Consider the following 13,473-nt stretch of genomic DNA (forward strand, 5'->3'; position numbering starts at 1 on the left):
AAATCTAGGTTTAAATTGCTTAAGAAGTGGAATGACATTTAATTTCAAAATTACTTCTCCCATTAAGAGTTGCTGGCATATTAAAGGAAATGGTAGTGATGCATTTTTTAAGCTAGATATCAGAAAACTTACTTAGAGTAATTTGATTTAACAAAAGGGTTTAGTAGTCTTCCTTGAAAGATGATCCTGAAATCAATCCCTTTAATTTGCATTAGGCCCTCCAAGGAAATTAAACTTCCCTATTTAAAAATGAGGCTGGTCTAGTCTCTGTGCTAGAAAATCCAGGCTGAAATATCATTTCTTTGCACTAATTCAGATTTTAAACTCTCCTTTTTGAAAGGTATATATAGAAATAGGTGAACAATAGCACCAAATGGACATGCTTTTTCTACTATTCTTAGTGAACTGCCCTTCTTCCATTAATTAATCAGCTCATTTATTCACATAATCATTGTTGATACTGATAGATGTTGATAGAATTACTCGGGGGGTACCAAGATAACAAGTTCAGATTAAAATTTTATCTCAGCTCTCTGTTCTTAAAAAATTATTTTTTACTCCCCGTGGTTAATTGGCTCCAGTTAATGAGTGTCCATTTAGGATCTATTCTGTGCTCACTCCTGTTCATAATCAAAATCTCTCTAGAAGCTAGCAATTTATCCCATTGATTTAAATAATGACCAATGAATTTTCAGTTCTTCATGTGGTTAATATTTTGCATTTTGTGAGTTATAATGGAAGATCCAAGCAAACGCCTCTTTCCTGGGAAACATGTATCTTCCTAGTTCCCAATATTAATTGTCTAACTACTTTTAGTTAATGCTATATCACTGCAGGCCTTTTAAAGAAACAATATCCTTTTTCAAAGGACTATTGTAAATTCAAAAAGAATGTATTTATGTTAAATGTTATTGTTCATTTTTAGTGGAACTGAGTCGTTTGTTGGCAGAGTTTGGGAGTAGAAATGTGATTGCTTAAATGTTACATTGTGTTAGATGTGAACTAGTGATAAACAGACACATAGTAATCATATGTGCCTTGGTCATGATTTTATAGAGACCATAGATTGCTTTTATGGAAACGTGAGTTTCTGTGTAACAGTTTAAAACCATTACATGATCAGGCCACTTAAAGACAACCCAATAAAAGGTACTGGAGTTTCTATAAGAAACTAAGTACTAAGTGATATGATTACTTACCAATTGAAATGAGAAAATTCAGGTTCTTCCTTTAGTTTTCATCTATTATGATCATGGGGAGAAGAGTTCTTAGAATTAGGTCCTGAACCCATCTAATTAAATAAGAGTGGAGAGACACTGGCAACTTCTCATAGCATAGTTAATGGAGCAAAGAGATAATGGAAGCCCCTTCCTTCGTTGTTTTCTGTGTTCTCTCTTTTGAGAGCCCATATCTTCCTCAGGGATAGATTCTTATACTCAGAGAAAACTCAGATTGCTTTGGTCTTAGCCTATAAATCAAGAGGTAAAGCCTGTTCCTCCTCTCCTTAAGAGAGTTCTGCCCTCACTAGAGGGCAGAGAAACAGTGTATGTCATTAATCACTCAAGAATTGTTTACCACGTTAATCTAAAGGGCACTTGCCCATGGCAGGCAGTAAAGTTACCTTAGTCGTTTAAGAATAACCTGAGTGGTTTACTCAGACGGTTTGCAAATGTTTGGACATTATTCAAGGGCTGTCCTAGACTGACCAATTAGCTTTATTTTTCACTGCTCTTCTCAGATTTACCTTTACACCATCCAATCACATTGAGAGGAGCAAGGGTTCCCAAAATTGCAACATTACTGACTTTCCAGCCATGTGACATAGCTTTTCAGACACCGAGTTAAATTTCAACCCAGACATCTCTTTTCAATTCAGGTCACCTACAGGCCAGACAAAACCAAGGTCATGTGTTGAACCAATGTAAGGAGTTTTGTTAGTTGCAATAACTATAATGTTATTCACTGTTTGAAATACTATACCATGGTTAATCATACGTTGCAGCTGTTGTGTCCTTTTATTTATGAGCCCTTAATTAAGAGGACACAGCAAGGGCCACTGTTTGAAAGGAGCCTTTCATGAAGTCTTCCTTTTGGATGCTCTCCCCCTTTCATTGTGAGAGGAAGAAGACTCCATGTTGACTTGCACAAGTTACTGAATTTGTATATTGGCCTCTCTGAAAACAGAGTTTTCTATTCCAAATTGAAATGATCAAACTGTAATCTTTAAGTTTCAGCTAATAGAAACAGTAGGCCAGTGCTCTCCACCCAATTTCTTTCAGTTGGCCCCAAACTGGATTAGTTCTTAAATGTCAGCCACCAAATGTTATACATTGTCTCTCTGAAAGCAGATTTTGCTATCCAGAATCCAGAATGTCTGTTTTTAACCATATGTTCCCACTGATGTTAATGTAAATAGACTAGATCTCACCAGACAGCTCCTTTTCCTGTCTCCCAACCTGATGGATGCAACCTTAAATGTCAGTTTCTCTCTTTCTCTCTCTCTCTCTCTCTCTTTTTTTTTTTTTTACCTTTATATCCTTACCTTATTTTGTGAAAATTCATCTTGTGAGTTACCCTTGTTGAAAGAGGGGGTCAGATCCAGGAATTTGGATGGGATCATTTTATGAATGAATTTTGGAATCGATTGCTTATACAAATGGATTTTTTAAATCTAAGAATATAGTAGTATGTTATGTTTTCAGATTTGTTGATTTGTCAGTTTCATCCTACATTGGATTTGTAACACTAAAGCTGGTACAGATGCTTTTCTCTGAGGCACTGAAAATGTTTCCAGACTTTAAAATCACCTTTACTTTTTGCTGATAGCTTTTTTGTGGATTTCACTCATGTGAACTTTTACTCTTCACTTGATGATCACTTGCGAGTCCTATGCTCTAGCCACGTAGGTTTTACATGGTTCCCTGAACACAGCCTGCATTTACACACCTCTGTGACTTGACTTATGCTCTTATTTCAGGTTGGTATTCCTCTTTCATCTCCTGCGTACTTGACATCTCTCAAGGCAAGGCTCAAATGTTCCTTCCATCATTAAATTCTGCCCACTGCTTTCCAGTTGGACTTAAATGCCACTCTTTGTACCACTCTCTTTGACCTATTACTGGAGCACTTAGTTCACTACACCTTGTGTTTTCATTGATTTCTGTACACGTTTTCCTCCTTTCTGAGAGGCAAACTTCGAGAACCAGGACGCTATTTTTAAGTAGCATCCGAATGATTGGCTCAGTGCAAAGTTGCATGCATCTGTTGTTTTCTCAGAAATATATGGGAACAGTGATATTTAGATTTCTCAGAACTGCTGTGAGCAAGAGCTCAGAGATTGATAGTAAAACACTTGGTCAAACTCAAAATTCTCTTTAAAATAGTCAGTACTGTCTTCAAAATGAATACCTCAAGTTTTCAGTGATAGATGTGTGACATAACACATAATTAGCACTTTTCTGATACTTAAAACTCAAGAGAGACAGTTGGCCAGGAGAAAAGGTAATCTGCCTCCAGTCTGTTTTCACCAAGTTAGTCAAGAGTGCTGGGGAATGAGCTTTTCTGACTGATCATGTTTGTTTAAACCTCTTTCAAGGTTCTTAACCTCGGCTTCCTCTCTGCTTGTACCTATCCTTTCACTGTTCTTTTTGTGGGGGATGGCATGTTAGCTGTAAGCAATCATAGAGATGGTACTCCTCACACCAGCAGTAATCTGTCTTAGTGTGATCACACGCCCTGGGTAATTTACTACCAGGAACCTCGGGGGCGGGGGGGGGGGGGGAACAGCGTGGGGCATGAAAACAAACAAACAAGCTGAGAGGGCTGTCTGGGACCAACAGAACAGAGTTACTGGATTTGTTTAAAGAATTAAGCTTATGAGCTACACTTTCCCATTTGCAGCACAGATAAAAATCTTTGCTTGAGGAACATTTCAACATCACAGCTGCAAGTATAATTTACAATGGAAAATGTTTTTCATTTTGGAAAGAGGCAATTGCTATTTTGTAATGGAAGACTGGGTCGGCTGGAGATAAAACTTGCATGCAAGACCAACACAGCTTGATGAAGGGAGCAGTCGAGTTCAACGGCCTCTAAATCAGCAGATCTCCATTTTATTCTTAATGGCAGTCCAGTCAAGAAATACTAAGTGTCTAGTGTGTTCAGTACTGCTGAGCATCGTGGACAGTACAGTAAAAGTAGAAGACACAGTGTCTGCCCCAGAGGGAGTGGAAGTTGAATCCGTGGCTCATAGGTACCAGGATCAACAAAGAATGGGGGTAGGTAGAGTGTCACCAAAGTGCCACAGGGCTGACTATAAACCAGAAGGCAAGGATTGGATTACTGTGGATTCTGCTGCTAGGTGGCTTTAGATTTCTTGGACATTCTCCATGACTCATTTATTGTTTTTTAAACTGAGGATTATACCTGCCCTCTACTAAGTACGTGAGAATAATCTGAGTAATGTTTAGACTGTTAATTTAGAACTTTTGAGTCTCTTGTGAATCTGTAAACAGAGAGTATGAATGAGATGTGACAGCATGGTAGAAGAGAACTTTTGAAGATTTATTAGTACTCTGCAATAAAGGAGTGAGAGTGCTTTTGTAGCATGATTGTAATTAAAGATAGTTTTCCTTTGGTTTTATAAAATGTGACTTTTAATTAATAAGTGGAGATTTATAATAAAAATCTGTCCCAAGTTGATTTGCTCTTCCTTGCTTTAAAGATACAGGACATTTTCTTTTTCTTTTCTTTTTTTTTTTTTTTGATATGGGACATTTCGTTTTCTTGTTAAGACTGCCTACTTTTTCACTATTTATTTATTTATTTATTTATTTATTTATTTATTTATTTTCAAGAGAGAGACTGGGGGGTGGAGCAGAGGGAGAGGGAAAGAGAAACGTAAGCAGACTCTGGACTGAGTGTGGAGGTGATGCGGGGCTCCATCTTATAACCCTGAGATCATGACCTCAGCCAAAACCAAGCATCAGACACCCAACCGACTGCGCCACCCAGGTGCCCCTACTTTATCACTTTGATTTTACTCCATTCATTAGTCCATTCAGCACATAATTACCGAGCATGTACTACACAGCAGTTCCTGTGATGGGACCTGGGGATATAAGGTTGAAGAAGACATGGGCCCTACCTGAGAAGCTCATGAGAAGACTGTAGAAACCAAGGAGGGAAAAATCAGTTTTTCTGTTTTAAATAGGATAGATTTTTTATAGTTAAATGTGAAGAAAATTATAACATTAGGTAGGTTTACTGTGCCATCATCATTTACTCCTTTGTTCACTCACCCACCCATTCACTCATTTTTCTAGTTAATGGGCACCAGAAACCTGAGTCATCCTTGAAATGCGAATATTCACCAAGTTCTTTCAAATGTCTGTCTCCAGGTATATGTTGGATCTGTCCACCTCCCGACATATTTACCATCTTGACTGTTCCATTCACCTCTTAACTGGTTTCCCAGTTTTCACTCTTGATTCCCTCTAATTAGTGGCTTTCAAACTTTTTTGACTGTGACTCACAATAAAAAATATATTCATGATACCTCTAGTACACATACATATGTGTGTGTGTACTGTGTATGTTTAAGTAAATTTGAAACAAAAGATTCATAAAGTAATACTTGCCTTTACTTTGTAGGATGCAGTTTGATGTTTTTAGGAACTCTATTTTTTTTTTTCATCCTGGGCAGAATCAAATTCATTTTGTGACCCACTAATGCATTGAAATACACTGTTCTAGGCTCGCTCTTTCTTTCTTCTTCCTCCCTTCCTTCCTTCCTTCCTTCCTTCCTTCCTTCCTTCCTTCCTTCCTTCCTTCCATTTATTCATTCATTCCAATATAATTAACATACAGTGTTATAGTAGTTGCAGGTTTATAATATAGTGATTCAATAGTTCTATATCTTACTCAGTGCTCATCATGATGAGTGTACTTTTAATCCCCTTCCCCTAATTCCTCCATCCTCCTCCAACTCCCACAGCTTCCCCTCTGGCAACCACTAGTTTGTTCTCTGTAGCTGAGAGTCTGAGTTTTGTTTGTTTGTTTGTTTGCCTCTTTGTTTGTTTCTTTGTTTTATTTCTTAAATTCCAGGTATGAGTTTGATCATATGGTATTTGTCTTTCTCAGACTGACTTATTTCACTTAGCATTATACCCTCTGGATACATCCAACATTATTGCAAATGGCAAGGTTTCATTATTTTTTTATGGCTAAGTAATATTCCATTGTGTGTGTGTGTGTGTGTGTGTGTGTGTGTGTATGCAACATCTTCTTTGTTCATCTGTTGATAAACACTTGAGTTTATCTATTCATTCATCTATTGATAAACATTTGAGTTTCTTCCATCTCTTGATAAACACTTGAGTTTCTTCCATATCTTGGCTATTGTAAATAATGCTGCAGTAAACATAGGGGTGTATATATCTTTTTGAATTAGTGTTTTTGTATTTTTTTGGGTAAATATTCAGTAATGGAATTACTGGATCATATGGTAATTCTGTTTTTAATTTTTTGAGGAACCTCCCTACTGTTTTCCGCGGTGGCTGTGACAGTGTGCATTCCTACCAATAGTGCACAAGGGTTCCTTTTTCTCTATATCCCTGCCAGAACTAGTTGGTTGTTACATTCTTTTTCAATGCAGCTGTTGGGGGATGTTTTCTATCACTTGCCTGCTTAAAATATTTCTTTGGCTTCCAGTTGCATTTAGGATTAAACCTGGAAATGATAGCTTGGCCTGTGAAGTCTTGCGTGGTCCTACCTCTGCTTCCTGTTCACTCTTTTCCCCTCTCAACACCTTTAGACAGGTTCTTTCTTCCCCATGGAATAGTTTTCCTTCCTCCAGCCTTCACCTGGCCAACTCCCATTCTCCTTCTTGACTCTGTAAAGATCACTCCCTTAACAAAGTTAGATTTTCCTTATAACCCCTCATTCTTCTCTTTACTTTTTATTCTTTGTATTTATTATAATTTTAAAACTAGGTGTTTCTCTTTTTTTTACATTTTATTTATTTATTTGACAGAGCGATCATGAGCACAAGCAGGGGGAGCGGGAGCAAGAGGGGGGAAGTGCTGTATTCCCAGAACCTAGCACAGTCCTAGCACAGTTAACAAATCCTTGTGAGCACCTACTTTGTGTCAAGCTCTGTGCTTGGTCCTGGGAGTACAAAGGTAAATAAGACAGACCCTGCTCTCAAGAGTTCAGCTTTTTTGGCATTTAGAGTTTCTGATGTTAAGATATCTAAAAGGCGAAATTGGTTGATAGACATAGTAGAGAGGGTGTTAGAATGCTGGTATTCCTACAAACAATGCTTTCTTTAGTTGAAGACCTTATAGGAGGAAGGCTTTTCTTGTTTCCTCTTAATACAAACAGAAAGAGCCATAGTGGTATCGTTGAATGACTGAGTAGATTTCCCACTGATATACAGAAGGATTTAAGCAAATGGTAGGTGCCTTTTATTTTTTAATGTTATTTCTGTCTCATCATAGTTCTCAGGTTCTGAATCTCATGAGCCATTGAGCCCAGTCTTCCACTTAATGCTAGAATATTCATAACATCCCTGGCAGGTTTAGGCTTTGAATACTTCCCAATGCTGGAGAAGTAACTGTGATACAGAACAGCCTATTTCATTTTGGAACACCTTGAATTGTTAGAAATTGTTTTGTTAATTTGGGTTGTTTTTCTGCCCATTTGTCTGCCCTTTGGAGGTATGGGGTTACGTTGGCTCTGTGTCCCACAAAATGACTCCCTAGCTATTTGCAGATAGTTAACCCACCCAAGAAGTTCTTTTTTCACAGTTGAAGCAATCCTAGTTTCTCCAGTTACTCCTCATGTGACATGATTTCCACCCCCTTTTTCTTCCTGTGACACTCTTGACATGCTCCAGTTTTTCTCTGTATTCTTTAAAACTTGGCACCCAGAATGGAGGCAGCACTCCAGCTGTGTCTGGACCAGTGTGGAGCATAGGGGGACCATTTTCCCTCTTATTCTGAACAGCATACTTCTGCTAATCTGGCCTTAAATTAATTGCATTGGATTTTTTAGCAGCCAAGTCACGCTGTTGGCTCATACACTGTTCACAGTCAACTAAAACCCTAGATCTTTTCCACGTGAACTCTTGTTCTTCCTGGTCACTCTCCTATCCTGAATTTTCTTATATCCATGAAATAGGTTTTTACATTTATTCTCATTCAGTCTCCTCTTGTTAACTTCAGACTGACATTGGTAGAGTCTACAGGCTTGGCAAAAGAAAAAACTCAAACTCCAGTGAATACCACAAACAGTTATTTGCTTTAAGTTCAGGAAATTAAAAGTTATGCTGGTTTTAAGTTTCTCAAGTTGCCTCCCGCCTCCCTCCTCCACTTCATCCCCCAGCTCCCTTCAGTGTTTTGGTCTGAGGCCCAGTGGAGGGTGTCTGCAGCTAGACCATCTTTAGGAAGAGCCTGCTCTCATCCTCCACATGCCACCCGTAACAGCTGAGGTCTGTCTGGCTAAGCCAAGGGAACATCTAGCTTCACTGAGAAAACCTTTGCTGCCTAATGATATGAAACATGCCACCTACTTGCACGGCAGCGTTGTGGGGCCGATTTTCCCAGTGTCTCCCAGAGGAAACAGAAATCAAGCCTCTCCTTCCACCACCCCCCTCCCAATCTCTTTTGTCCCCACAATCCAGCTCTGGAAAATATCTGAAGGCCACAGAAGTGGGAGTACCCTTTGATGTTTATATTGGCTGGCTCCTTTTCCTTGTTACTTCTTTTTTTTTTAATAATCAGAGTAGTAGAAAATGTGGAGAATTAACCGCATGACAGCAGCAGAGGAATTCATTAGAGAAACTGAGATGAATTCTGCTCAGATTTCAGGCTCTCAAGCAGGAGTCACAAAGGAGTAATCGTCCTCTGGTTGTTTTTAATCATTTCTTTTGTGGCACCTTCCTTGTCCCTGAAACCAATCTCAGTGTCCTGCATGAGGGAGCCTGAGAACACAGGCCATCCGCATGGAGGCTTTGATTTGGGGATTACTACAGCAATATTAGCTGCCCCTTCTGAACTCCCTTTGACAAGATGGAACTTGTCCTTCTTGGAGAGGGCAATGCACAGTGCAGTGTCATTGCTTTTTTTAAAAGTGTTTCCCTTTAAAATTGTAAAAAAATGTGCATAAAACTCTACTACAGAGAATTCCCAAAGAGACCAAAAAATGCCGAGGAACAAAATTTTGCAAATGTGTTTTCTAACTTAATCCTCAGAGCCCCGTCCTTTCATGAACCTCAAAGGTAGCTTCAGTGATGGCTTTGCCCATGACTTAGTTAATTCATGCTTAAAATTTTACTTAAAGGAACTCAGTAAAATAAAACAGAGATTTTTCTCTAAAAATGTATGAAGGCAGCAGCTGGGTGCCCCAGGGGCTGTGGTAGTGTTACGGTTTCATTCCCAGAGTCCAAAGTAGTCCTGACTGCTTTGCTGAAATATTGGAGCCCCATTGCTGTTCTGATTCCTCATGAATCTGTTTTTAAAATGCATCATATTAGGAGGTTTCGTATTAAAAAATCTTCTCCAGTACTTTCATGTACTTTAGAAGTTTCTATTCAGATATCCTTTATTGAGCTTATAAGTGTAAATCATTTGTGTCTGTTATTAAGGCAGTTCTGTAAAGGCCCTTCTTGGTTAGATGTTTTAGCAGTGCTCTAGGAAACATATCAACCTGGAAATAATGAAAAGATCACTTCTTGAATCTTAGTGATATTTTTGGAAAGAGAAGTCATTAACCTGAAGTATTCGTGCATATAATTAATTTTAAAACCATCTGGTTTTAATATTAAGCTAACCCAATCAAAATATGCTTTCATCAGACGTGTAGGGCCTAACAGAGGCAAGTCAAGTATCACAGAAATTTCCCAGGGAACACACTTCTTGTGGCTTCTCTTAGGGCACAGGCTCTAAAACCTACTCTGAGACTCAAAACCAGACCGTTAGTGAATAAATCACCTTTCCATGTCATGTTTCTCCAACCTGCCAAATGGAAGAGACATAGGTACTTGTCACCTGCGTGTCAATGAGAGAAAATATTTCAATCTCTTGTGTCAGTGGTAAACAGGAAGAAGGGGTAACTGTGGCCATTAGATGTAATGGGGAAGGCTCTATGGAAGAAGGGAGACTTGTGTGAGGCCTGGAAGAATACAGAGGATGTTAATCATTCAAAGACCATTTTTTTGAGGACTTGTGACACAAAGACATTTAAGATATGTTGCCTTATTCTGATTTGGATTGACATAGAGGGGATATTAAGGCAACATGAGAAAGGGAGTAAAAGCATAGGAGTGAAAAAGTCATACTATGTTTTGTATACATTAAATAGTAGAAGATTAATTCGTAGAAGATGTGATTCAGTTTAAGTTTTTTAAAAATAGCCATTTATCCTAAGGAAATCATTAAGAGATGGATAAAAATATGTATGTACAAATATTTTTGAATGAAAACTTGAGGGGAAAAAGCCCAAACTCAGGGAGCTGATTAAGTTAGATTACATGTATACAATGGAATGCTCTATAGCTATTAAAAATCGTGTTGTATAAAACTTTTTATTCAAATGGGGAAATACGGTAAGGGGAGGAGTGCAAAATGTAATCCATAAAATAGAATGTACAGTATGACCCCAATTTTGTAAAATATATGTATTATGAGGAAAAAATCAGGGAGGACAAATGACAAGCTGTTGGCAGTGGTTATGTGTGTGTTTTGAGACTGTGAGTTATTTCAGTTTTCTTCTTTGAACTTTTTGTTATTTTTTATCTTCTTTGCTATTTTCAACTTTCTTTATTTTGATCGTCTTTGATATTTTCAACTTTCTTCTGTGGAACTGTGCTATTTTGCAATGAAGTTGTTTTTTTTTTTTTTTTTTTTTTTTACATGAGGGCAAGAAGTTAGGCACTTATTTGTTGATTGACCTATTCATTTATTTTAGGCAATACAGAGTCCAGTGTGAAAATCTGAGTAAATAAGTGACAGAATGAAAATAATACTGTTGCAAGACATATGTGTAGAGGAGTGTAAGATGTTTTAGAGTAGAGAGAGCTTCATGTTGGATTGATGAATCTGCAGATTATAACAATACTTTATTGTAAAATAATGGACGTTTGACTGACTTGAGAAAAAATTTTTAAATTTATTTAAATTCAGTTAATTAACATATAGTGTATTATTAGTTTCATAGGTAGAGTTCAGTGATTCATCAGTCTTATATAATACCCAGTGCTCATTACATCACATGCCCTCCTTAATGTCCAATCACCCATTACCCTAGCCCCCTAGCTCCCTCCCCTCCAACAACCCTCAGTTTGTTTCCTATGATTAAGAGTCTCTTATGGTTTGTCTCGCTCTCTGATTTCATCTTATTTTATTTTTTCCTCTCTTCCGCTATGATCCTCTGCCTTGTTTCTCAAATTCCACATATGAGTGAGATCATATGATAATTATCTTTCTCTGATTGACTTATTTTGCTTAGCATAATACTCTCTAGTTCCATCCTTGTCATTGCAAATGGCAAGATTTCATTTTTTGATGGCTGCGTAATTGTGTGTGTGTATATATATATATATATATATACACACATACACCCCACATCTTCTTTATCCATTCATCTGTTGATGGACATATGGGCTCTTTCCATAGTTTGGCTATTGTGGACATTGCTGCTATAAACATCAGTGTGCAGGTGTCCCTTTGGATCACTACATTTGTATTTTTGGGGTAATACCTCGTAGTGCAATTGCTGGGTCATAGGTAGCTCTATTTTCAACTTTTTGAGGAACCTCTGTACTGTTTTCCAGAGTGGCTATACTGCCTTGCGTTCCCACCAACAGTGTAAGAGGGTATCCCTTTTTCTGCATCCTTGTCAACATCTGTCATTTTCCGATTTGTTAATTTTAGCTGTTCTGACTATTGGCTGACTCTTAATATGGGCTCAGGTCATGATCTCAGGGTTATGAGATCAGGCTCTGTGCTGGGTGTGGAGCCTGCTTAAGATTCTTTCTCTCCCTCTCCCTTTACCCCTCCCACCCCTCTCCACCGTGTGCACTCTAAATAAATAAATAAATAAATAAATAAATAAATAAATAAAATGATAGACGTTTGAAATAGTGTGGTGGTTGTAGGAATTCAGAAGAAAGTCTAGATGTAAAACATTACAAAGGGTGGGGGGTTCCTGGGTGGCCCAGTCGTTAAGCGTCTGCCTTCGGCTCAGGGCGTAATCCCAGGGTCCTGGGATCTAGCCCCACATCGGGCTCCTCCGCTGGGAGCCTGCTTCTTCCTCTCCCACTCCCCCTGCTGTGTTCCCTCTCTCACTGGCTGTCTCTCTCTCTGTCAAATAAATAAATACAATGTTTAAAAAAAAAACATTACAAAGGGTGAATAGGCAATATATGGTGGAATGTTTCTGAGAGGTGAGAGAAGCAAGAGTCCCAGGAACAATTACAATATTTCAAGCTTTCCTGGGAGAATAAAGTCAATGGAGGTAGAGATAGCTTGCTTGGAAGCCAGGATAAATCATTTCAATCCAGGTTTGTTTGTTTACTGTTTTTTTGTTTTGTTTCTTTTACTTTTTATTTGGAAGTCTAGAAAAGTTATAAGAATAAAAATAGCACACTCAAAAGGTACAGCCTAAGGAATATGGTCAGTGATAGTGCAACAACAATATCACAGGACAGATGGTGGCTACCCTTGGTGGTGAACATGGTGTAAGGTATAAACTTGCCAAATCACTAAGCTGTACACCTGAAACTAATATAACATTGTGTGTCAACTATACTCAAATAAAAAAAAAAATGAGAGCAAACAAAAAATGAAAAAAAAGTACACTAAAATATCTTTACCAAGAGTCATCTGTTGCTAATATTTTATTTAAAAAAAATTTTTTTTTTTTAGAGCAGGAGAACATGTGCTCATGAGCACAGGGGAAGGGGCAGAGGGCGAGGGAGAGAGACTCTTTAAGCAGGCTTCACGTCTAGCACGGAGCCTGACGTGGGGCTCAATCTCAGGACCTTGAGGTCATGACCCAAGCTGAAATCAAGAGTTGGATGCTTAACCAACTGAATCACCCAGGCATACCTTACATTTGCTTTGTAATTTATTCTGTCTACGTATCTACCTACCTACCCACCCACTATGTATGTTTCACCTAAATAACTATATATGCATGTGTGTGTGTGTGTGTGTGTGTGTGTGTGTGTGTGTGTGTATACATACGTAATATTTTTCTGATTTTTGGGGGGTAAATTATATTCCTCTTGATTCTTTACCCCAAAATATTTAAGTGTGTATTTCCAAGAAACAAGATAATTCTCTTATATAACCATTAGAGAATTGTCAACTTCAGTAAATTTGATTAAATACTTTCATCTAATCTACCATTCATATTCCAATTTTGTCAATTGACCTAGTGGTGCAATAGTGTCCTTTAAGGCATTTTTTC

General features: G+C 38.1%; 1 protein-coding gene across 11 annotated transcripts in view; it reads left to right on the plus strand.

Moving 5' to 3' along the window:
• Window positions 1-13,473, plus strand: part of RAD51B (RAD51 paralog B) — a 695,021-nt gene that overhangs the window by 308,498 nt on the left and 373,050 nt on the right. The window lies entirely within an intron of this gene.

Source organism: Ursus americanus, chromosome 26 (assembly GCF_024610735.1).
Source record: "Ursus americanus isolate L20-20 chromosome 26, mUrsAme1.1.p, whole genome shotgun sequence".
Taxonomy (NCBI): Eukaryota; Metazoa; Chordata; class Mammalia; order Carnivora; family Ursidae; genus Ursus; species Ursus americanus.